This window comes from Cervus elaphus, chromosome 10 (assembly GCF_910594005.1).
Source record: "Cervus elaphus chromosome 10, mCerEla1.1, whole genome shotgun sequence".
NCBI lineage: Eukaryota > Metazoa > Chordata > Mammalia > Artiodactyla > Cervidae > Cervus > Cervus elaphus.
The window spans coordinates 19320004-19345601 of NC_057824.1; positions in this window are offsets into that span (position 1 = coordinate 19320004).

Below are 25598 nucleotides of genomic sequence, written 5' to 3' on the forward strand. Positions count from 1 at the left end.
TTAGTTGGAGGCTAATTACTTCACAACATTTCAGTGGGTTTTGTCATACATTGATATGAATCAGCCATAGATTTACACATATTCCCCATCCCGATCCCCCCTCCCACCTCCCTCTCCACCCGATTCCTCTGGGTCTTCCCAGTGCACCAGGCCCGAGCACTTGTCTCATGCATCCCACCTGGGCTGGTGATCTGTTTCACCATAGATAGTATACATGCTGTTCTTTTGAAATATCCCACCCTCACATTCTCCCACAGAGTTCAAAAATCTGTTCTGTATTTCTGTGTCTCTTTTTCTATTTTGCATATAGGGTTATCGTTACCATCTTTCTAAATTCCATATATATGTGTTAGTATGCTGTAATGTTCTTTATCTTTCTGGCTTACTTCACTCGGAACGTCACATTCTAATGCCACCAACCACGGCTCTCCAGGAGCTGACACCAGGTCATACCAAATCCCTGAGAGGGTGGTGCTTGGTGGTTCTGCAGGCTCTCCACCTCGGTCATTGTTTAAACTGGCTCAGTGCCCACTGCTGGCAATTTGTACCCCAGCTTCTGAAAGCTGTAAACTGAGTCACAAAAGGACAATAATTCCAGGGGCAGAATACTGGACTTCCAGGGAGGCCACGAGGCCCAGGGAAGGAGGCAGCCAGCATCTAGGGAGACAGCCAGCTTGGGGGCCTGGTCCTTGACCCATGAAGGGGAGGCAGTTAGGTCTCTCTCCTGCTGAAAGATCTCATCAGGATGGACCAGCTTGAGTCAGAAGCTGTAGCTGTTTATAGGTGGAGGGTGGGCTGGGAACAAGAGGGGCTTTCTGGAAACGAGGACAGCATCAGATGGCTGCTTCCTCTCCCTTCTTTGAGAGACAACATCTCTCATCTCTGTCTCCGTAATCTAGCTCGGATTCTATTCATGTGCTTCTTGCTGTTTTCAAGGTAAAGGAAACCCAGGGGCTCAGGCGAAGAGTCAGCGGCTTTGTGCAGGATGAGCAGGGACCATGCCGAACGGTGTGGGGGCTGCCAGTGCAGCAAGTGCCCGAACCGCTACGGGTGGGAGACGCCCTCCAAGAGGTGGGAGGACAGAGGGGGCCTGTGGAGGGGGACAGACTGAGGTGGTGCCCCCTCCATCTCCTCGGGTGAAGGCTTCTCTGCTCCTGATAATGGACCCGGGAAGGAAGTAGGGCACAGTGAGGGAGGGTCAGCTGAGCAGAGCCCGGGCCTCTGGGACCCCGGGCTCAGGTCTGGGGGCAGAGGAGGCCCCTGCCTTGTGCGAGGTGGGAGATGTGAAGAAGGGGCAGAGGGAAGGAAGATGCTCGCGGGGGCAGCTGGATAGACATTCCTTGGGTGGCCAGGTTCCTGAGTAAGGTCATGCTTGAGGACCAGTAAGTTGTCTCTCTCCAGGCCCAGGGCTTCTTGCCACGGTGGGGGGAACTGCTCGCCAGGGGCCTCTCTTCCTTTCCAATCAGCTTCCTCTGGGAGGTTCCTTCATTGTTGTTGTTCACCTGCAAAGTTGTATTTGACTCTTTGTGACCCCATGGACTGCAGCGTGCCAGGCCTCCCTGTCTCTCACTATCTCCCAGAGTTTGCCCAAATTCATGTCCGTTGTATCGGTGATGCTATTAAAAGTAAGGCTCTTAATTTTGGCTTAACCCTGAGTTCTTAAAGAGATGGGAATACCAGACCACCTGACCTGCCTCCTGAGAAATCTGTATGCAGGTCAAGAAGCAACGGTTAGAAATGGACATGGAACAACAGCTGCTACTGCTAAGTCACGTCAGTCGTGTCCGACTCTGTGCGACCCCATAGATGGCAGCCCACCAGGCTCCCGTCCCTGGGATTCTCCAGGCAAGAATACTGGAGTGGGTTGCCATTTCCTTCTCCAGTGCATGAAAGTGAAGCGTGAAAGTAAAGTCGCTCAGTCGTGTCCGACTCTTAGCGACCCCATGGACTGTAGTTTACCAGGCTCCTCCATCCATGGGATTTCCCAGGCAAGAGTACTGGAGTGGGGTGCCATTGCCTTCTCCGTGGAACAACAGACTGGTTCCAAATCAGGAAAGGAGTACGTCAAGGCTGTATGTTGTCACCCTGTTTATTTAACTTATATGCAGAGTAATCATGTGAAATGCTGGACTGGATGAAGCACAAGCTGGAATCAAGATTGCTAGGAGAAATATCAATAACCTCAGATATGCTGATGACACCACACTAATGGCAGAAAATGAAGAACTAGAGAGCCTCTTGATGAAAGTGAAAGAGGAGAGTGAAAAAGTTGGCTTAAAACTAAACATTCAGAAAACTAAGATCATGGCATCTGGTCCCATCACTTCATGGCAAATAGATGGGGAAACAATGGAAACCATGAGAGACTTCATTTTTTGGGGCTCCAAAATCCTTGCAGATGGTGACTGCAGCCATGAAATTAAAAGATGCTCACTCCTTGGAAGGAAAGTTATGACCAACCTAGACAGCATATTAAAAAGCAGAGACATTACTTTGCCAACAAAGGTCCATCTAATCAAAGCTATGGTTTTTCCAGTGGTCATGTATGGATGGGAGAGTTGGACTATAGAGAAACCTGAGTGCTGAAGAATTGATGCCTTTGAACTGTGGTGTTGGAGAAGACTCTTGAGAGTCCCTTGGACTGCAAGGGGATCAAACCAGTCCATCCTGAAGGAAATCAACCCTGAATATTCATTGGAAGGACTGATGCTGAAGCTGAAACTCCAATCCTTTGGCCACCTGATGTGAAGAACTGACTCATTGGAAAAGACCCTGATGCTGGGAAAGATTGAAGGCAGGAGGAGAAGGGGACGACAGAGGATGAGACGGTTGGATGGCATCACTGAATCAATGGACATGAGTTTGAGTAAGCTCCCGGAGTTGGTGATGGACAGGGAGGCCTGACCTGCTGCAGTCCATGGGGTCACAAGGAGTTGGGCACAACTGAGTGACTGAACTGACCTGAACTGAACCCTGAGTTCATCTTTCCAGAGCTAGTGGTTGGTATGGACCCAAGGTGGCATTAGTGGTAAAGAACCCTCCTGCCAATGCAGGAGACTCGAGTTCAATCCCTGGGTCGGGAAGATCCCCTGGAGAAGGGAATGGCAACCCTGCTCCAGTATTCTTGCCTGGGAAATCCCATGGACAGAGGAGCCTGGCGGGCTACAGTCCATGGGGTCGCAGAGAGTTGGACACAACTGAGCATGTGGACCACAGCCTGGCTTTGAATGGGAGGGTTTGGACCCCCAGAGCCCAGGCGCTCTCTCTTTCTTGGTTCCTGTTCCTGAGAGAGCCCGAGACGGGTGCTCTTGGGCGGCTGTGCATCCCTGGACCAGCAGGAAGTGGGAAGAGGCCGGTCCGCCTGGGGCAGCTGTGGCCTCAGGGTCCCTTTCAGAGAAAGGAGCACCCAGGAGGCAGGGGCCCCAGGGCGTCTGTAACGCTTGGATGCAGTCCCCTGGTTGAGATCTTCCGTTGGGCTGAACTCATCACTCAAGCAGGGCTTTTAGTTGGATAAAGAAGGAAGTAAGAAAACCCAGCCATTCTCGGGGCCACAGGATACCTGTCAAAGGAGAATCAGTGTGTCTGTCAGAAGCATCACCCCTTTGGCCCCAACTTCCCCCTTCTCTCCACTAAGGGGACGCCTTGTGCAGCCCCTGTCTGGGGGCTCTGATTCACGCTTAAGCCCACCCCTCTCTTCCTTCTTTCCTTAATTCATTGCTTCATTTTAGTAACCTGGGGGTCGTTGGTGGGGGGCGGCGTGAGGACTATTCCTTGGAGAGGAAGGAGAGGCACAAATACAGGTTTGATTTTCTGGTCGTCAGCTCTTTCCGTGACCACTGACTTGGGAAAACTGCAGAAAGGGAGGTGACAAGCAGGGTCTGTCTCCTCCTTGTGAGTTCAGATCTGTTTATGGACACCATCCTATCAGGACTGTGCGGGTGGGTCTGAGCAACTGCCTGGCCCAGCTCCTTCCCTCTGTCTCTCTCTCCTCTGGTTTCCGTGTCTCTGTCTCCATCTTGATCTCTTTCACATGCATGAACACACACACACACACACACACACACGCACACACACACACACTTGCCTCTGTCTCCGCCCAGGAGGTTTAAGGGGTGACTTGAGGTGAAACCTGATGACTTTAATGAAAACTTGGAGCTATAGGCACTGCAGGCATCTTCTGGGGGGCAAGCTCCCCTACTTGGTTAGTGACTGGCTACGACGGGCTCCCGTGTGCTGCACATGGAGAGGTGGATAGAGGCCCCACAGGGAGAAGGGGGTCACAGTGGTTCACACCCATCCATTTAACCTTTTGGTTTAAGCCCTGGCTCCACAGCCTCCCTAGTGAGTTGCCCTGGATGAGTTCTCAGCCTCTCTCGTGTTTCTCTGCCTGTAAAATGGGGCTGAGAGTGAAACCTCCTTCCTGTGTCCTTGTGAGGGTTAAAGAAGAAAATGCGTGAAGATCTCTAGGCACACAGCATCCCAGGTGCTCCATAGACTTGAGCTGTCGCCAGTGTGAAACAGTGGAAAGTTACAGTGGAAGTAACACTGGGCATGGTTTTCACGGGACCAGCTGTATCCTCTTCCAACCCAGGGGTTGGGCCTGGGTCTCCTGCATTGCAGGCAGATTGTTTACCATCTGAGCTACCAGGGACGCCATCAAACCGCCACCTCTGTCCTCAGGCTAGGAGGAAGTGTCCACATTCAAAAAATTCTAGACTGGCGCTGCCTGGTAGAGATGTCATGAGAGCCACGTACGCAATTTAAATGTTTCCTGTAGACACATTAAAAAGTAAAAAGAAACAGATGAAATTAATTGTAACAATATATTTTATTTTAAATATGCATAATATATTTATATATTTAAACATACTAAAATGCTTTATTTCTATATATTATTAAGTATTATCATTCTAACATGTAATCGATATAAAAATATTAATGAGATATTAATATTAATAGGATATTTTACATTTTTTTCTTGTGTCTTCAAAATCCACTATGTAATTAATACTTCCAGCACATCTCAGTTGAGATTAGCCATACGTGGTGGCTAGCAGCTGCTGTTTTGGGCAGTGAGGGTCTAGACCCCTTATAGGAGAAGGGGAATGGGAGGGAGGGCGAGCTTGCCATGGGATGGTGCTAAACTGGGTTACTCCAAATCAGAATTTTTTTCCTCAACCCATTCTCCCACCTACTCCTGTCTTTGTTTTTGCCAGGACTACGCATCTGAACATTCAGCCTGCCTCTCCAGTGCCAACAACAGTCCGCACGACTCAGTAAGTAGAAGCATTTTGTTGAACAGATTAGAGTTTGAAACTGCGTTTGCATCCTTTTCAGCCTTCTTGATCGCCGTCATCCATCACCGGGAGTGTGTGTGTGTGTGTGTGTGTGTGTGTGTAACCTAAAACTGATCTCACTGGAGAAGTAACTGGGTTTGAGGGGAATAAATGTTCCCAGTCACTCACTGAATTTCTGTTAGGAAGCACCTGGGGCCAGAGCCTCAGCCCTGGTGCATGATGTGAAAGATGAGAACCTCCCTCCGAGAAGGGCCAGGTCGCTGGGGGAGCAGACCTGGAGGGAGCAGCGACCAGGGCAGGGGCCCTGGGCTAATCTCCACTTCCTGATGTGACGATGGGCCCCGAGGTGCTGGGAAAGTGGGAAGGAAGTTTAATGTCATCTGACTGTCCCTACGGTAAAGAGAGGGATGTGTGCTGAGTGCTCTGGGGGGCCCCCCTCGTGGTGTGGGATTGGGGTCTTCAGGCCATGTGACTGTGGCTGGTATCAGGCATGGATTTCTGTGCCCCCGCCACCCCTCACCCCCACCTGTCAGCCAGGTGCCAGAGATGCTCCCTGCATTTACAGTTCCAGGTTCACTCCTGCCCGACCTCTCCGGGATATTTAACCTTGTGGTGAGATCCCGAAGTGCAGTCTGCTTGTGTATTAGTGGTGGCCCCGCGATGCCGTCAAGGGGCACATGGGATTTTTGTTTTTGTTGTTTTGTATTGATCGTTGTTATTTGGTTTCATGATGATCTTCTCTTTATAGCAAGCGATACTGGCTTTCTGTTTGTGGTAGTGATCTGAAATATGTTTTGAAAATATGCTAGTTTTAAATAAGATGAGTTGACTTAAAGAAAAAAATAGTACGGAAATAAGAATAACATGGAAAGAATATGGCAAGATGCTGTGATAGTGATAAATGAATGGCTAAGAGTGGATTCCTTTATCAGAGATGTTCTTGTGGTCCTGGGCAGGGTCCATGTGTGTGCTATGTATTTGAAATGCTCCCTTCTTTTTCCCCAATCAATGCTGGTGTTTGATACAAAGCTGGACTCTCCAAGGCCCCATCTTTTGGCCTCTGTCTGTTCCCCCTAAAAGATTTTGAGGTTGGGTTTTGATTTTTTTAAATAATAAACCTCACTGCTGGGTCACTTGAAAAAGACATTTATCTGAGTTGCTGAGAGGAAGAGGAAGAAGAGGAAAGATGATGAAAAATGACAACCACACAACCGACTTTCTTGTGCCACCTTGCGGCTGACCAGACATTTCTTCTTTGTTTGAAGCCCCTCAACCACCCCATGAGGTAAGTGCCATGTCTGTCTTCACTGTGTTGATGAGGAAACCAAGATGGTAGTGCAGTAAAGTACCCCAGGGCACAGGGGCTGCATCCGCTCTCTGAGCCACTCCGGCACTGGGGTGCAGTCTTCTGGCTTCACCCCAAGTCCGTGAAATCACCTCTCCTTCTTGTGGACAGGAAGATGACTGAGGGAGCGGGAAAGTGTGTTAGTTACCTCTTGCCACTTTAGAAAGGAACCCTCGGTCTCAGTCCAGGGTAAGAGGAGAAACACGTATGATCTCCCAGTGCCAGTGTGTCTGGAATCTGGGAATGGCTTTGGGGCCAGGTTCTGGCTCAGGGTTTCTCATGAGCTGGGGCTGCTGTCATCTGGAGGCCTGACTGAGGCTAGAGGATCCGCCTGCAAGATGTCTTAGGTCATCATTGTCACCTGGCCTCAGTTCCTTGCATGTGGACGCCTCCATAAAGCTGTCCTATCCCGTGGCTGGCAGGCTCCCCCAGGATGAGAAATCTGGGAGAGAGAGAGCAAGGCAGAAACCAGGATGCCTCCTGTGCCCTGGGGACTCATGTGCTATCATCACCTCTGCTGAATTACTGGGGGGCCACTTATGATCTTAAAAGAACCATGTCTTATGGTTCCACATAGGATTCTTGTAACCTCGCACAAAGACTATGGAAATAAAACATAACGGCCCTAAAAACATTTAGCAGGTGAGAAGATGAAGTGGGGAGCAGGAAAGTGACTCACCCAAGAGTCCTGCAGTTGGGGGTGCAGTGCAGAAGCTTCTTTGGAAGTTGTCAGATAGGTGGGGAGAAACCCCCCACCTCATAAGCTCGTTGTTCATAGTAAGACCAGTGGTGGCCGAGAGCTCCGTTTCCCGTGAGCATAGGAGAGCTCCCCCTTGATGCTCAGCTTCCTTGTGCTGGGTTGGGTATTCTCCAGCCTCCAGCCTCGCCTCATTAAGGCTGATGGGATACTGTCCCACTTGTTTCCCCCTGGAGGCTGTAGACTTTTAGAGTTTTCCTGGGATTCAGGCTCTGAAGATCAGACGATCATAACCGTTCCCTCTCTCCCCACCCTCAGCCTTCCCAGTTCTCTGGTCTGGGTCTTTCTGGCTGGAATCCACAGGTCAGCCTCCCAAACCAGTGTCATGGGTAGAAGCAGTCACTCGTGTGACCTCCGTTGGTGGCAGCATATGGTGACCGACCTTTCTGGATGGCAGTTTATTGCACATGTCTCAGTGTGCAAAACGTGTTCACTCCTTGATCCAAGTAATTACACTTCTAGGAATGAACACCTTGCGGTTTATTATATGAGTGTGAGAAGCTGTGTTTGTTGAGGCATGATTCTATTAGCAAAAATAATAAAAAGGTACATCCTCAATATCTATCAATAAGGAATTTTTTAAAGTAAACTAATGCATCTATAAAGTCCAGTTCTAAGCTGCTGCTAGGATTTCATGGTGAGGATTTATGTTTACTGACTTGGAAAGATGCTCATGACATATTGTGGAGTGAGAAATATAGCCTATATCATATAGTGACCAACCTTTCTGGATGATATTATATATTATATTGCATATAATTTCAGTTGTATGCAATTAGATTCATATATCTCCCCTTCTCTGAAAAGCAGAGAGAGATGACAGAGAGGCAGGTGGGAAAATCAACTAAATTGGTGGGGTTTGCATTTTTTTTTGACTCTACAGGTTTTGTTTTATTTTATAGTAAGTGGTTGTTTTCCTTGATAGTAAAAGTATTGGATCAGCCAAGAAGTTTGTTCAGATTTTTCCATAAGAACCCAAATGAACTTCTTGGCCAACCCAATGATAATAACAATGACAATGACTATTTTTTAAATTAAGTAGTGAGTTCTGAGCTGTCAAGGGAGATTTCTAGGACAGCTGATGGCATTTTTAGTAAAGTTTCATTCTTAGTTGTTATAGAAATGTTGCAGTCCCCTTGGAGAAGTGAAGATGCAGTTTGTAAGACTGGACCAGGGTCCAAAGACACTTTCTGGCCCTTGGCTGCCCCAGGAGAAAGGACGCCTCAGGCCCTGACGTCTTCCCCTCACTGCCCCTTGGTACCAGCCAGTGCTGCGGTTTCTGCTCTAGCTTTCCACGTAGTCCTGCCTCCCAGAAAGGGTCTTTCCTGGACACACTGGGTGCCACTCACTTGCGTCCAGAATAGGGAAATGGTAGTGATCGCTAGCATTACTAGGCACCTAGGGAGGAGCTGGCATTGTGCTCAGTATTTCCGGAGCATGATCTCACCTATCCCCGAGGCAGCCCACTGAGGGGAGGACTGTCCCTGACTCCATTTCACAGGTGAGGGGACTGAGGCTCAGCAGAGAGCGACACACAGCCTCACAGCGAACGGGCGTCGGGTCTGAACCTGAACTTGGATTGGGCTGTTTCCCGAGCTGCATGGAGCTGAGGGGAAGGCCACTTGGTTCTGTTTTGGCATTTTAGGGAGCAGTTCTGGGAACATCTTAGGTGTCAGGTTGACTGCAGAGTCAGCATGTAAGGCTAACATCACACCTGGTCGGAGTCACCTGCTAAAGACCCCACGGGAAGACTCCAGGCTGGAGACCAGCCTTTCTGCAACCCCCGTACATCTGAGCGAGCCACGCATTCCTCGCATCTTAGAATAGACTACCGTCTTTGCTTAGGTACTGGGTGAGGTGGCTGTGTTGAGGTCACACCTGTATGTAAACATAGGGGTAACTGCAGCCAAAACGTCGTGTGATGTGAGGTGCTTGAAAAATGAGACCAAAAAAACCCCACAAAAAATAAAAAAGACATGAGACAAACCCACACTTGATTTGGGAGTTCTCTCTGGTATAAATGCCTCCTTAAGCCGTTGCAGGTGACACTGCCCAGCGCAAGTAGCATTCTGCTTGCATGTTTCTCTCCGTACTATCCAGGAGATATGATGCAGTTCAGTAGCAGAATCCAAATTTCTACTGTCCTTTGTTCTGTCTCATTGCAGAGCCATAGTCCACAGCCTGTATGTGTTTCTATGACAGATATGCACAGTGTTCACTTCCTTTTGCGACTAAAAAATCACCAGACACTCAGCAGCTTGTATCGCACAGTTATTGCGTGTCCGGGGCCCGGGCCTGGCGTGGCTGGGTCCTCTGCTCAGGGTCTCACAAGGCTGCAAGCAAGGTGTCAGCCTGGGCCAGGGTCTCACCTGGAGCTGGCTGTGGTGAATTCAGTCCCTTGTAGATGGACGATGGTGGACCTCTGCTCCTGGAGGCTGCCCGCGTCTCCCGGCCATCTGCCTGCCTCGTGGCAGCTTCCCTTCTCAAGGCTGGTGGGACAGTGTGCAGGACACGCTTGCTTTAGGCCTGCACATCCTGGCAGAATCATTTGAGTGGTACCCATCACCTTCGCTGTGGATTAGAGGCATGTCACAGGTCTAATACCCTCCACCATAAGCGGCATAAACAGGGGGCCACTCTGGGGTCTGACCTCCACTGACCCTATGCTATGAGAGTCCTAAGATGAGTCTAAAGCTCTCCTTGTCTTGGGGTCAAGGGGTCTGGGGTCTCTACGTCCGGATCCTCCTTTCCTGCCCCAGTAGAGGGATCACAGCTTCCCCCTCCACACCAGCCCCATATCATCGCGGGACACCCCCAGCTATCCTGACCTTGGCCATCTGGTTGTCTGCTTGTCTCAACTTCCTCCCCGATTTGCCTCAGCAGCAAATGAATATTTAATGGAATGCTGCCACCTTTTGGAATTTAGGAAAAGTGATCAGTGTTGTTTCAAAGGATGGAGGTGAAGGAAGCTCTGGAAAGAAAACGCAACCCCGTTCTCTTTTCCACTCACACCCGTTTGCCCAGCCTTTACTTCTGATGAGAGCTGACTGAAGTTTCATGTCAGATTCTAGAGGAAAAAAAGAAAAGGAGCCGGTTTCCTCTTGAGGCGGGTTTGCTGGTTGTTTCTTCTCCGGTTCACAGTTACCGAGAGTGCTGACAGGCCTGTTTGACTTTCCAAGAGGGGGCAGAACATACAAGAATGAGCCTTGGCGCATCCAGCCGGAACTTCATCCCCGGTTCTGCCCCCAGCTCACCTGTGAAACGTGGATCCAGCAGCCTCTTTCAGCTCGCCACCCCCGACCCCAGGTTGTGATGCCTGTGGCCAGGTAACACCTCACTTATGGATGCCGGTCAGTGGGCCCAGGGCACCTAAGGCTGCTCCTGGCCTCCAGAAGGAGTGGCACCATCGATTATAACAGTGGTAACTGGGGAGGAGGGGCGCCACGCCAATGCCGGTTGCCTCCTGGAGATGCAGTGGGTCCCGGAGCTCACTCAGCGCTGCCCGTCTGCCCACCTGCCCCGGTGCTTCTCTTCCTGTCCATTCAGGTGCGCTGCCGCCCTCCTGGCCCCTGGCACCCTTGCCGCTCGCCTCCCTCACTCCCCTCTCTGAAGTCAGCACAGCTTATCCATGCCCCCATCAGCATATCCATCGTGGATGCAGGGCTCGGGTTCATGCCTTCCTTATGTTGTGTCTGGATTATATAACGAGCTCTAACCCATCCTCCTCTTCCAGTTCTTTCCTCCCCAGCTGGTCAGCCTCTTGACCAGGGTTCTCCCTCCTTCACCACGTTTCAGTGGCTCCCTGGGATGAGAGGCCACACTGGGAACCCCTCCAAGCTGGCCGTGGGCCCCATCCTGCCGCTCCTCCAGCCCGGGTCCTCCTGGCTCCACATGCCATCTTCCCTGACTGTGGACCTTGCCCAGCTCATCCCCTCTGCTCCAGGTCATCCCTCTCCACCCCCACCAAATCTGTCTGGATTCCTAACCGTCCACACAAATCCATCAGAAAACTTTTGCCCCCAAATTCTTCCCAGGTCTCTGTGGTTGCACTGAGTTTCTCCCTCCACTAGATGCCCCCCACCCTCCACTCCCCCTTCCTTCCTTACCTGCTGTCTCACTCACCTCCCCTTCTCATCATCTCTCCCTTCCTCCACGCTCCTCCCCTTAAGCAAGCTCTGTTGCAGTTACTGGTAAAAGTCAGAAGGTGCAAAGATGAAAGAGACCCAGATCCTGCCCTCCAAGGGCTTGTGGTCTATGAGGGAAGGCAACAATGAATACAAAGAAACCCATTATGGAGGCACCATCTGATTGCTTCTTAGTGGAGGCAGAATGCTAATTTCGGTAGTGGTACAAATAGGCAGTCAGAGAAGGCTTCATGGAAGAGATGTCAAAGCATCTTGAAGACAAGGACAACGAGTCATCACACTTGTGGGGGCACAGGGGGAAGTGTGGGCATGGATTCACACCTGACTTAGGTTCTGGAGGAGTGGATTCCGGGGATGAGCAGGAGGGTGGACACCATCACCCCACTCCCTGCCCGCCCCATGCTCCACGGTGGGCAAGCAGTTGGGTTTTTGCTGTGATTCATGTGGGGCCACTGGAGGGTTTTAAGCTCATGATTGTCTTGATCCGATTTGCATTTGAGAAAGAGCTTCCTGGGACTGGGCTTGGGAGCTGAGGGACTGGGGGAAGCCTTGGCCCTCCTCAGGTGTTCTCTGCTCCTGCACTCCGCTGGAGCTGGCCTCCGGAGCAGAGGGGTCAGTGGCTTGACCCCGAGGCTGCCGGGCGCACTCCGCTCCTCCTCGCTGATCCGCCTTTCCACAGCATCTGCTCGGCAGAACACCAAGTGTGCGGACGAGATAACAGCATTAAGAGCAGAAGGACAAAGCTGATACTCAGGGCAGTGAGACATGGAGGCTTAAATTCTTTTCCCTTCAAAATGTCGCACATGATTTTGGCCATGTGGTTCTGATGAAAGCAAGCCAGGCTTGCCAGGATGAAATGCTGAGTGGTATGATGAAATGCTCGCGACCTCGGGCACAGCGAGTGCAGAGGTCTGCACTCTCTCCCCCGCTCGCTGCCAGATAAAAGGGGGAAATCTCCTTAGCGATGTCCCCAGGTCCCTGACGTTGGCTGTGTCCCCTGGAGACACTGGGTTTCTGAGAGGTTTCCAAGGCGAGCATCGTACTTCCAGTTGGGAATGAGTGTTCTCCCCATCTCCAGAGGAAGTGTGTAAAATACAGTGGGTGTTCAGTAAATGCTTGCTGCTGACATGAATGAGCAGGTGACAGGATCAGTCTTATGGGCTGAGGGCACCCCAACAGGCTCCCTTGTGCCTCATCGAAGTCGCTACTACTTCTTGCCAACTACCCTCCTGATTTTTACCACCAAAGATAGATTTTGCTCATTTGTGAACTTTATATAAATGGACCCTGTACTATCTGCCTTCTTCAACCTCATCCCTGGAAGATTCAGCCACATCATTGCATGGATCAGTGACTGTTTTCTGTAAAATTGTCGAATAGTATTTCTTTGATTGATTATACCATGCTTGATTCATCCATTCTACAGCTGATGAGCATTTGGGCTGTCTTCGGTTTGGGGCTATACACTCTCATGTGCCTGCTGTTTGATGGACATATGCACCCATTTCTCTTGGGAATCCACCACAGGGTATATTTGGATATGGAAGGGATACACATTCAGTTTCGGTAGATGCAACCCCTAAAGTTTTCTGAAGCGGTTTTACAAATGATCACTCCCACTATCAATGAATATAAATTCCACTTGCATGCTAAGTCCTCTGAAAGTGTAAGTTGTGATTTGTCGTAATGCCCCAGAGGGCAGATGTGGTTATTATCATGCTGACTGATAGACAGAGGGGTACACGGAGTCTCTGCCATTCATTCCGGGAGTCAGTGATGGTGAGGGCTTAAAGCAAGGACTACACTTCCGCAACAACAGCAGCTCTTAGACCAGCGTCTTGTTCTGTGGACTCAGGGCACGGGTGACTCTGGGCAACCGTGCTCTGCTGTGGAGGTGCCGGGGTCCAGGAGTGCCTGTGAGACAGGGCAGGGTGGTCGAGTGGTTACACGCACAGGCTTAGGGGCTGGGCTCTGGGCACTGACTTCCAGCGCTGCCTCTTACTCCAGATGGAAGGACTGAGCAAGCAACTGGACCTTGCTGCCCCACACTTTCCATGTCTGGAGTTGATAAATAGGGTTGTTGTGAGGATTAAGTGAATTAATGTAGATATAATGTTAGGGGGTGGGCACTTCAGAAGGGTTAACTCGTATTGTTGTTATTATTGTTGTTATTTTCAGCTCTGTGCCCTTTTCTGGACTCAGCTGTTGGGGGAAGAAGGCTGCAGTTGCTCTGATCAAGTTGTCAGACAGGCTGCATAATTGTCACCCCCTCACCCAACCCTCTGAAGGTAGCCGGCTTTCCGGATGAAATCTGGAATCTAATTTCTAGCCCCAGTCGTTGGTGTCACGAAGCTTGCCGGGGTGCAGTCTGGCCGGTCCCTTCTGAAATGAGTCCCTGCTCTTTAGTGCCCCTGGTAAGAAATGCAGTCTATTTGCTCAAGGTTTTCCCCTTTATAAAAACGGTCAGATGCCTTTCTTTCCACCACCTCCCTCCCGCAAATCCATGCCAAATATTGATGTTTGATAACTACAAATATCACACATAGCTTTTAATCAAGAGAGACGGAGGGAAGATAAGGGAAGTAAATATGTCTCTGTAAGGCAGTTCAATATTCTCAGTAATGATTTTGCTAAGAAATAAAATGACCCGAGGAAGGGAAGAGGCTCTGTGATGAGCACTGAAACGGGCCAGACCACCCGGAACAGGCTGAACCGTGCCTGGGCTCTTGCTTCCAGCCCGAGGCATGGATCTAAGTTAGATGTTCATTACCCGAATCGGTAGATGCAATCTCATTTACAGAAGGGAGAGATGTATTTTAAATGTGAATTTCCAATATGCCATCCGTCTATCCCATTACCAGCAAAACACATTGAGCCAACTTCTGTCTCTCACTGCTGGTCTGAGATGGGAGTGGAATGTGAATGCCGAGTGCCCCTCTGGAGAGAAGTGGGGCGTCAAGGAGAGGTCAGCCTTCAGGCTGTTGTCCACCAAGGTTGTGTTCCCCTCAGTGAAGGCTGTAGTTGTTCTGAAAGAGTTGTCAGGCAGGCTGCATAATTGTCACCCCCTTTCACAACACTCCAAAGGTAGCCGGCTTTCCGGATGAAATCTGGAATCTAATTTCTAGCCCCAATTATTGGTGTCACAAAGCGTCGATGTCCCCTGTGGGGACACAGGGCAGTACCCTCCTGGAAGGTCGGCAGGTGCCACGCATTTTGAGGCGTTTGGCCAGCGTTGACCCAGGGCCACTGCAGGGCAGAGCTTGGCTGAACTTGGTGAGCCCCTATGATCTAGATCCAAACCCTGGTCCACAAGGTGGGCCCTAGCAGCTCACTGCCACCCCAGCACCATCCCAGTGCCCACATGTTGGAGGAGCACAGCACATTATGAGTGAGTGAATGACTGACCGACTGACTGACTGAATGAATCAGTGGGCTTGCCTCCCCAGCGGCATTATTGCTGTTGTTTCTTTTTTGGCTTTTCTCAACTGCCAGTAGCCTTTGCTTTGTATTTTGACGTCCTCAAATTCTTCTAGCTGATAAAAATGATCAGTCTCCCAAACCGCCATCAACAAAAACCAGTGATCCATCCACCCATCTTCACATTCATACAGCCGTGCATCTGCCCAGTTTTGGTCAACACCCTGTGTAGATGCTGTCTACAACACCCTGTCAGGCCCTGTGTAGATGCTCAGACTACAGTCATCACCTGAGATATTCAGCCCTGCCCTCCCAGACCCCAAAGTCTAGTGGGTGAGACAGAGAGTAAGCAGATAAACACTAAAGGGGTCTACAAAGGGAGGGATGTTTTCCTGGGAGGGCCTCTGACTGTGAAAGCTGGCCCAGATGGTGGGCATATCTGGGGTCTCCCCAGGAGGGGACTCATGAGGTCAACTCTCAAGGAGGAGAATAGGATCAGGACTAAGGTAGGGAGTAGAGCCTTTCAGACAGAGGCAGCAGTACGTGCAAAGGCCCTGTGGCCAGAAGGGGCGTGGTTATTTCCGGGAGCCATCAGAAGTGTACCTGAGTGGCTGTATCCCAGAAGAGGCCAAAGGGATGTCAGGACAGCTCCCAGGCTGTGGGAAGACACCAGTCTTTATCCCAAAGCCCTGGAAGGCCTTGAAAGGCATCAGCATTCGCATTTTGTGAAGGTCCCTATGGCTCCTTTGAGGGGCCTCACTCATCTGGAGCAGGAGCAGAATTGCAAAGGCTCCGGAAGGGAGAACAGCTGTTGGCACGGCAGTGGTCATCCTCTCCAGACTCCAGCAGGACCTGTACCTGCCGTCCAGGTGCACGCATACCCACACCACATCTGCAGTTGCACAGTTGAAGATGGACTCCCCAACATAACCTTCTGGATTCTGGGCAGGGGGGCACAAGTAGACATGTTTCTGTACGTGGGCTGAGCCTTACCCCCTCCCCATCCCATGCATGCAGGGTCTTCCGCTTGCTTTCTTGTCTGCCCACCTGCTGATGGAGCCGGGTGACAGCCCAGGACACGACTCCCACAGCCTGAGGTTAGGTTATCTAAAAATAGGGGGGGGGCAGGGGAGAGAATGAGGGAGGCATGGCCCGGACAGGGATTTTTATTCCTTGCTGTGTGCGAGTTGACAGTGACCCCAGAATGTCAGGTCTGGCTCGTGGGGCAGTTTAGACTATCACGTCATGGGCAGAAGCCTTCCAGTCCTGGGGCCATGCTGGGGGCATGTGAGGCGGGCCAGGTTCCATCACAGAGTGTAGGGCTGCAAGAGTACTTCATACTCATGTGCTTCTATGCTATTTCCTTATTTTATTCCCAAATTAAAGAGGGTAGGGTTATTTATTCCCAGCTACCATCTGACGACTGGGTTGGGCCCTCAGAAGTCTCTCTGTCCGATCCTTCTCATCTCCTGTTCTCCTCATCTGGGGTGCTCTTGGACTTTTCATCCTGCTCCCACACACCAGGGCCCCAGCCCCCATCAGTTTCCCCCTCGTGAGGCTGTGGGAGGGAGTGTCACCTCCTGTGGGAGCTCTGGGAAGAAAGTCCAGCCTTTTCCTTGCTAAGACTGGCCACCTTTCTGGGAAAACATGTCAGTTCTCACACTCCCCTGGTGTCTTTTCTGTCTTATCAAACACCCCTCTCAGTTGGAAAGTGAGGTCAGATGAGGGACCCTATTCTGTTACATGCAGCCTGGGACTTGCATTTTTAAACCAGAAGGAAAATGCCAGTTTGGGCAGATATTAGAAATAAACTTTGTCTCTCTCTGAAAAAGTTCCATATAGTCAAAGCTGTGGTTTTTCTAGTAGTCACGTATAGTTGTGAGAATTGGGCCATATATAAGGCTGAGCGCCGAAGAACTGATGCTTTCAAACTGTGGTGCTGGAGAAGATTCTTGAGAGTCTCTTAGACTGCAAGGAGATCAAACCTAAAGGAAATCAACCCTGAATATTCATTGAAAGGACTGATGCTGAAGCTGAAGCTTCAATACTTTGGCCACCCTATGGGAGGAACCAGCTCTTAGGAAAAGCCCCTGATGCTGGGAAAGATTGAAGGCAGGAGGAAACGGGTTTGATAGAAGATGAGGTGGTTGGATGGCATCACTGAATCAGTGGACATGAGTTTCAGCAAAGTCTGGGAGATAGTGAAGGACAGGGAAGCCTGGCCTGCTGCAGTCCACGGGGTCCCAAAGAGTTAGCTACTGAACAACAACTGTCTCACTCCAGGCCCCCTGGAGACCATTCAGGAGGGCTCCGGACAGGTGGGGGAGTTTTCAACGCAACTTTCATCTTTTTCCTCCCCGAGTCCATGGGGATTTCATAAACGTTATGTTGCTCAATTTCAGTTCAATGGCACGGAGTCGTTCCAATGTGTTCTAATTACTCAGACATAAATGATTTCTGGTGCACTTTAAATGATTTCAGATGCACTTTTGTCTACCAGGCTACTGATTTATAACTCCCTGGGACTTTGATGTTGTGCTTCATTGATTTCTTTTAAGACTCTTCAGAGGTATATTTATTATAGACGAGACATTTCCCTGTTCATTTGCTCTGTAATTCTGAAACACTCTGATTTTCCATTCGTCAACACCCCGCCCTTACTCCCTGCACATATGCTGTACCAACAGCAAGAAGACGCATTTATTGAGTGCTTACTGAATGCATATCCGGATACTAGAGGCTGTGGGTGAGTGGAGACACACAGTACATTAGGCACACATTCCTTCCAGTGGCATCCTTGCCATTCAGACAAAGGGAGAACCCACATAGGGACTCATGTGACATGACAGGGGGGCCAAGGGGGTTTGGTCCAAGAGCTCCAGAGGCTGCTTGGCAGAGAAGAGGGGTGAGGGGTGGGTGGGGCCAGGTCTCTGTGACTACGGCCCATTGGTGTGCTGCTTTGACAAGGCAGCTGACTGGGGTCCCGAGGATGTGGCAGGAGTTCTAGCTTCTTCTCATGCTCCTGGTCTTGAGCTCACCACTGTGTTCTTGAGCCTTAGTTTTTTCATCTGTAAAATGGAATGCATCCATCTCGTTGGTTAGCTACTGTGGGTTGAACACTTAGTATGTGCCTGGCAGGCTCAGGTCCATGTTTTGTGGGACCTGAAGCAATTTTTTGGGGGCAGCCCTCTAAGAATCCGCCTGTAGTGAAGGAGACCTGGGTTTGGTCCCTGGGTTGGGAAGATCCCTTGGAGAAAGGAATGGCTACCCACTCCCATATTCTTGCCTGGAGAATCCCATGGACAGGGGTGCCTGGTGGGCTACAGTCCACGGGGCGCAGAGAGTCGGACACGACTAAGTAACACTTTTAAGAAAAATAACCTCGGGTAATGAATGTCTGGCTGCGTTTCCGCCCTATGGTGGAGTCCTCCAGGGTAAGCGCCGAGGTCTTCAATGCTTTTTAAGCCCTGGACTCATTTTCCTCCCAAATTATTTGTTGCATGAATGTCCCGGGATGTAAAACAGACAATAGCGGAGCTTCTGTGTCTGGGAACCCTTTTCTTTCCTCTCCAGCCTTGGCTCGGAGGCGCCTTCAGGAAATGAGTTCTGTGACTGCCCTGGGCTGGAGTGGATCAGGACGAAGCCGAGCCTCCTCCTCCCAGCTCCCCACTCGTGACGTATCTCAGGGGGCGTCTCTAAGACAAGCCCTGTCTGGAGACGGACAGCGTGGACCCCCTTCACGGGCAGATGGGGAGACGATCTGGCCCCCACAGGCTGCTCTGCTGCCCCTCCCCCGGGGGGCTGACTGCGGGCGTCCATCAGTGGGACCGTTCACATTCCTGAGGTGTCCGCCCCGGGATCCCACAGCTCAGACCTGGGGAAGGGACCACGCAGAGCACTCGCCACCTAGTGACCATTTGCCGGAACTGCCACTGCCCGCGCCGCCCGGAGGAAACAGGAAACGTCTCTCTGGGCAGGAATGAGGTGGGGGCTGCTGGTCAGCAAGGCCCCCCCACCCCGGCTGCTCTCCCAGAGGGCGTGGCTCAGAGGAGCATCTTGCTGCTGCCTGAGGGCAGGATGACTCAGGTCAGACTGGCCCCTGATGCTCCGTGGAGATTCTGCCTTTGTGAACATGGGATCCCAGGAGTGATACCTCCCTGCCTCTTCTCCCCTCCATGGTCCTCTTTACCCCGCGGCCGCCTAGTCCTCCTCTTCCTTTCTTCCCCCCCCTCCCGTCTTCCTCCAGTCTCCTCCTCCCCCACCCCCACCCCTCCCCCCACCACCCCATCCTGTCCTCTTGTCCCTAATCTTGCCCATCCTCTGCCTCCTTCCCCCCACCCCGCCTCCTTCCTCATTCTTCCCTTGGCTCAGCCAGCCTTCCTTTAATGAACTACTTTGGGTGGTTCTGATATTTGGGTGGAACGTAGGTGGGGGTCAGTTGTTGAGTTAGATGCTAAGCCAGGAGCCCAGCTGTGGATGCTGAAGGTTTGAGATCGCCCTCTTTCATTCATTCATTCATGGAGGGGTGCTTGCATGCACTCACTCACTCATTCACAGAGGCATGCAGATTCAGTAAACATTTTTGAGGCCAGCTATGTGTAAAGCATCATGCCAGGTATGCACCCCACTTCTGGCTTTCACCCTGGATGTCTAGCAGAACATTTTGCTCTCTCTTCTCTGCCTGGAAAGCTCCTACTCACTTTGAGGTTGAGGTGACTAGGCTGTGTGAGATCACTCCTCCCACCTGCTAGCTTTGGTGTTTTTTTTTTTTTTTTGAGAGTTTACTGCTTTTGTTTCCTCCAGACCCAGTCCAGGGCTGCCCACTAGTCAAAGCCAGCCTTTACACTGAGTCCACCCCCACCCTCTTCCGAAGCTGGTTTTTGTCTGCCTGGGACTCTGCACTCCAATAGTTACTCTTGTTTCTCTCCCCAAGGACACCCTATACACAATAGCATCCCCAGAAATCCAGAAATTGAAGCACCAATGATAAGGGATGGTCAGATGAAAAGTTTTTTTGGCATCCTTGGGTTTTACCAATCCCATTCGAATAGAGCTCTGTTTATTCTTAGGGCAAAAAGGAGTGTTTTCTGAGGACCTCCTCCTGGATGTCTTGTGCTGTATTTTGGTTCTGCTCTTTCTTGCTTTGCTTTCCCGAGTTACTGGTGGCAAGAGGGGAGGTAGCCTTGCATGACCAAACACAGCTCAGGTAGCCCGTTATCAGGTTAGAGGGCAGGCCAGTGAGACCACCCACCCTGGGCAACATCTCCAGGGTTACCTGTGGAAGACCACTCTCATCTGAGGATAATGTCTTGATGCTGGTGTCTAAGCTCTGGTATATACTAGGTGCTCAATAAATCATCAGCAGTTTGAAAGCTCAAGGTATAGCTTATAAATTATAAAGTACACAGCTCAAGTGGTAGCTCCATGAGTTTCCGCACGTGCCTACCCCTGGTAGACCACCACCCAGTTCAAGATCTAAGCCATTTACATACTTGGAAAGTTCCCAGGTGCCCCTCCCAATCAGAACCACCCCGCTCAGAGTCTCCGTCACTCTGCTCGCCCCCTCTTTAGAATACTTTTGTCTGCTTTTCCACTGCACATAAATGGAATCCTGACTTCTTTCACTCTGAATTATCTGTGAGCGCCGACCTTGTTGCAGAAGGTTGACACATCCGAGTCTGCTCATTGAACTTAGGTCCCAGCTTTGGACTTCTCACACTGGGTTGAGTGGAAGCCATCTCAGCGGGCTGAATCAGGTTAGTTTCAGCTCAAGTTCACTCCACCTTACCTTTAACCCGGGCTTTGCTGAGTCGGGCACCAGCGAATGTAGGATGTGTCACCCAGTCTCCCATCGCGGCCAGGTGGGACCCTGGGATCTTAAGAACCTGGTATGGGCGCAGGACATTGGGTCACTGATGGACTCTAATTCCTCCTAGACACTTGCTCCCTGTGGTTTCAGGGAGACCTGCCTGTTTAGACAGCCTCGACCGGACATGACGCCTCATGCATCTATCGTGGAAGCAGCTCATGCCCCCTTTGCAACAGTGCAGGAGCCTCAGGAGGACACCGACTGGTTCACAAGCCATCCTGAGGGGTCACCTGAGAGGCTGTAGCTCTGAGATTCTGATCATTCTTAGACAATAGAACTCACCCCATTCTCTTCCCACTGAGGAGTCTGTAGGATGCCCCATGACAAGCCTTCCAGGTTCCCACTGGACACCAGGGTGGACGGCCAGCCTGGGATAGACAGCCTGAGTCCCTGGACAGGAAGTGCCCACGGAGGGACATGTTCATTGTGCGATTAACAGGCTCTGGAGGGTGGCTTGGGGACCTGGGGCTCGGACTAGATTGCTTTGCAAGGTAAGCTCTTGATTTCATGACCTCATCTCTCACCCCAACCTGGAGACTTCACTCACAATCCAGGTTGTTAACATGGAGAGATCTTATCCTGTTAGCCTTTCACTCCAGAGAAACTGGATTGAAAAAATCTTGCCAGACTGCCTCCGGACAGAGCTTTTCCATCATCTATGAGTGACCCTCTGGCAGGGAGACTTGCTTTCCTTCACACACCATTAACGGGTGACAGAGGGGAGGGTGTCCCTCTGTCCGGCGGCTGCCAAAACCGCTTGGACAGGAGTCCCTGTGGGGGGCTGCTGCCTGACCCGCGGCAGGACATGGGAAAATCACCTCCCCTGTCAGTGCTGGAATCACCCCCTTACCTGTCTGCATCCCTCAACAAGTCTCTGGGAAGACAGTCACACCTGGGCAAGTCACCTGGGGACATGGGAGGGGCTCGCCTGTGCTGAGACACCTGCTGTTTCTCCTCCGCCCATCCTGCTGCTGCTACTCAGCCCCTCAGTCATGTCGGACACTTGCAACCCCATGGACTGCAGCACTCCAGGCTTCCCTGTCCTTCACCATCTCCCAGAGTTTGCTCAAACTCATGTCCATCGAGTCAGTGATGCCATCCAACCATCTCAGCCTCTGTCGTCCCCTTCTCCTCCTGCCTTCAGTCTTTCCCAGAATCAGGGTCTTTTCCAATGACTTGGCTCTTTGCATCAGGTGGCCAAAGTATTGGAGCTTCAGCTTCAGTATCAGTCCTCCAAATGAATATTCAGGATTGATTTCCTTTAGGATTGTCTGGTTTGATCTCCTTACTGTCCGAGGGACTCTCAAGAGTCTTCTCCGACACCACAGTTCAAAAACATCAGTTCTTCGGTGCTTAGCCTTCTTTATTAATTCAGCAGATGTATACTGAGCACTTACTATATACCAGGAGCTATTTTAGGGGCCAGGTTGTACCCAGGGAACAAGCAGACCAAGACCCAGCTCGTGCAGGGCCTACATTCAGTGGGAGAGCACTAGGAATCGTCTCACATACACACACACACACACACACACACACACATACACACACACACACGCCTGCACAGGGGGAGTAGGGACGAGGTCTCTGAAGAGGGGAGAGCGAGGCTGGGACGCAGACCATGACACGGGCTGCAGAGGAGGCCCTGCAGTGGAGGCCTGAGGTAGGCAAGGCAGAAAGACTGCACGGAGGGAAAACCTGGGAATGGAATCTGCATCCTTACACGCTCCCTGGTGATGCTGAGCAGGTGGCTGTGGAGGACCACACAGTGATGGCCGCTGTCCTCTGTGCTCTGGGAAATTATCCTCTCCTGCTTCTTCCTGTGTCCCTCTCAGTAAGCTGGTAACCACCCTGCCCTGGCCCCCGACCCCAGCTCCTTTAGTGTCTCTCTATCCCCCACCTCTCCCTCTCCGCCCACCACCCCCATCACTGCATCTGATTAAGAGCTGACTTGAAGTCATAGGATGGCAGTACTCCTTCACAGTTTATAAAAGTTTAAAAAAACCCCAGCTTTATTGTGATATAATTCACATACTATAAAATCCACCCATTTAGCTGTACAATTCAATGGTTTTTAGTATATTTACAGAGTTGTGTTAACTATCACTGCAACCAACTTTAGAACATTTTCCTCACCCCAGGAAGAAAGCCCCTACAAAGGCTTTTGCAGACTACTTTATTTTATCCTTGCAGAACCTCATGAAAAGAGCAGGACAGTTTCCACCCCCATTTTACAGAAGGGCAAATAAAGCCTTGGGGGGTTTAATGATTTGTAGAAGAAGTTGAGGGGAAGATTTTAGGTCCTTTTTAATACTTGAAAGTGCCAAGGAATCCCTAGAAACATGCCTGTGGAATCTCTGGGCTCCCAAGATTTCTTAAGCACAGACTCTGGTCCCTCATACCCGGGAGGCAAAGAGACATGTGTTGGAGATGGCCTGGGTGTTGGAGCCAGGCTCCCAGCCGCTGCCTGAAAGGCTGGCACAGCCCCGTCTTGCATACACATCAGCCTGGCTGGTTTGGACACAGCCGCCCCTGAGGGGTGACAGGGCCTCAGGGACCCTTCAGGGACCTTGTACACTAAGTACCGGCAGGCACCACAGAGCTCTTAAGCGGGACAGGGAGACAGAGGGGGTCGCTCGCTGAATGGCTCTGGGAGAGGACAGACCTTCTGAGATCAACAAATAGGTTTATCTGCAGCCAAACGGCAAAGTGCGCAGGCGTCTGCAAGGGCTCTGCCCTGATTTGGGGCAGAGGAGGGTGGTGGAGGGTGAGTGTGGTACCAGAGAGCCTGCCAGGAGAGAGTATCACTGGCACCCATGGTGGGCTACTCAGATTATATTTAAAAAGAGATTCAGGGTCACTACACAGAGTACACGGAAGTGGACCAAGCTTTAGAATTTTGCACTTACGCCAGCCTTCCCTTTCTTACTGAAGGGCCCTCACTGTAATTATTAGCTAACCTCCACCAGAAGATTGGGGCTTCCCCAGTGGCTCAGTGGTAGAGAATCCACCTGCCGTTCAAGAGCCACAGGAGATGCAAGTTTGATCCCTGGGTTGGGAAGACCCCCTGGAGGGGACTACCCACTCCAGTATTCTTGCCTGGGAAAGCTCATGGACAGAGGAGCCTGGCGGGCTACGGTTCATAGGTTGCAGTCAGACAAGACTGAGGCGAGTTAGCACACACACACACCAGAATATTAGCCCCACAGAGCAGGGCATTTCTGGCAACATCCTCATACCTAGAGCAGCTCCTGGGCGTAGTGTGGGCTCAGGGTGTATTTGTGGAGGTGAATGAATCGGTGAATTAGCCGAGTCCCCCTGGGTCGGGTGCCACTCTGTTGGATCCTGACTGTGGTTCTCAGAGAGGTCAAGGAGCTGGCTGTGGGTCACACAGATCCTCAGTGGTCTGGTTGGGATTTGAACTTGGGCGTTTCTTCCCAGACTGGCACACCTAACCACCAGGAGGCCCCTCCTAACCAGCCAAGTCATGAGGCCTAGTTTGGATTTACTTTATAATTTCCCGAGTTTTCCAGTTTATCCTCTGAGGAAAGAATGATTCAGTTAATAAATCTACTTTATTCACCACCAGTACAGTGATGCAGAAATAAACACAGACTCTGCTCTCAGTGGAGTTGCAGTGTAATTGGAAGAGAAGAGACAGAATTGGTGGGCTAGCCGGGATAGCTGAGACCCTGTGTTAGTCACCTAGGACTGCGAGAGCAAAGAGCTGCAGGCTGGGTGGGTTAAACAACAGACATTTTGTTTTTTCACAATGCTGAAGGCCAGAAGTCTGAGATCAAGGTGTCAGCAGGCGCAGTCTTTCTGAGACCTTGCTCCTTGGCTTGTAGACGGCCGTCTTCTCCTGTGTCTTTCCTCTGCTCATGTCCGTGCCCTAATCTCTTCCTATAAGGACACCAATCACGCTGGCTGAGGGCCCACCCTAGTGACCCATCTTACCTTACCTACCTCTTTAAAGACCTTGTCCTCGGATATGGTAACATTTGGCAGGAACATTTGTTGAGGCTAGGACTTCAACATACAAACATACGAATTTTAGGGGGACCCTGCTCAGCCCATAATGGACCCTAACCACAGAGGGTCGGGCTTCCTTTGTGGCTCAGCTGGTAAAGAATCCACCTGCAATGTGGGAGACCTGGGTTGGGAAGATCCCCTGGAGAAGGAAAAGGTCTACCCACTCTAGTATTCTGACCTGGAGAATTCCATGGACTGTATAGTCCACAGAGTCACAAAGAGTCAGACGTGACTTGAGTGACTTTCACTTCACTTCATCTCACAGAGGGTCAGGAATCTTACTTCTAAATTCCTCCAATATCGTTTCTGTCCTCAGCTCCCTGCCCCTCTCATGGCAGTCAGATGTCAAATGCCAACATAATATCCAGTTCTAAACTGCCAGTTACACTGAAATGGTTACACTCAAATGTTTAGGTGGAAATGAGCTCTCTGTTTTAAAACTTTTATTTTTATTTATTTAGTTGGGTCTTAGTTGTGGCGCGTGGGATCTAGTTCCCCCACCAGGGATGGAACCCAGGCCCCCTGCATTGGGAGCTCGGAGTCTTAGCCACTAGACCACTACGGAGGTCCCAGTTCCTTTATTTTCTTGTGATGAATGTTACTTGTGAATTGGGTGGAGATTTCAACCAGAGGCTAAAAAAAAAAAACAACAAAAAAAAGAAACCTCAGTTCTGCTTTTTTCCGCTCCCTTCTGAGCACATTTAAGTAATCGTTTTATCTAAGCCATTTTTTTTTTCCA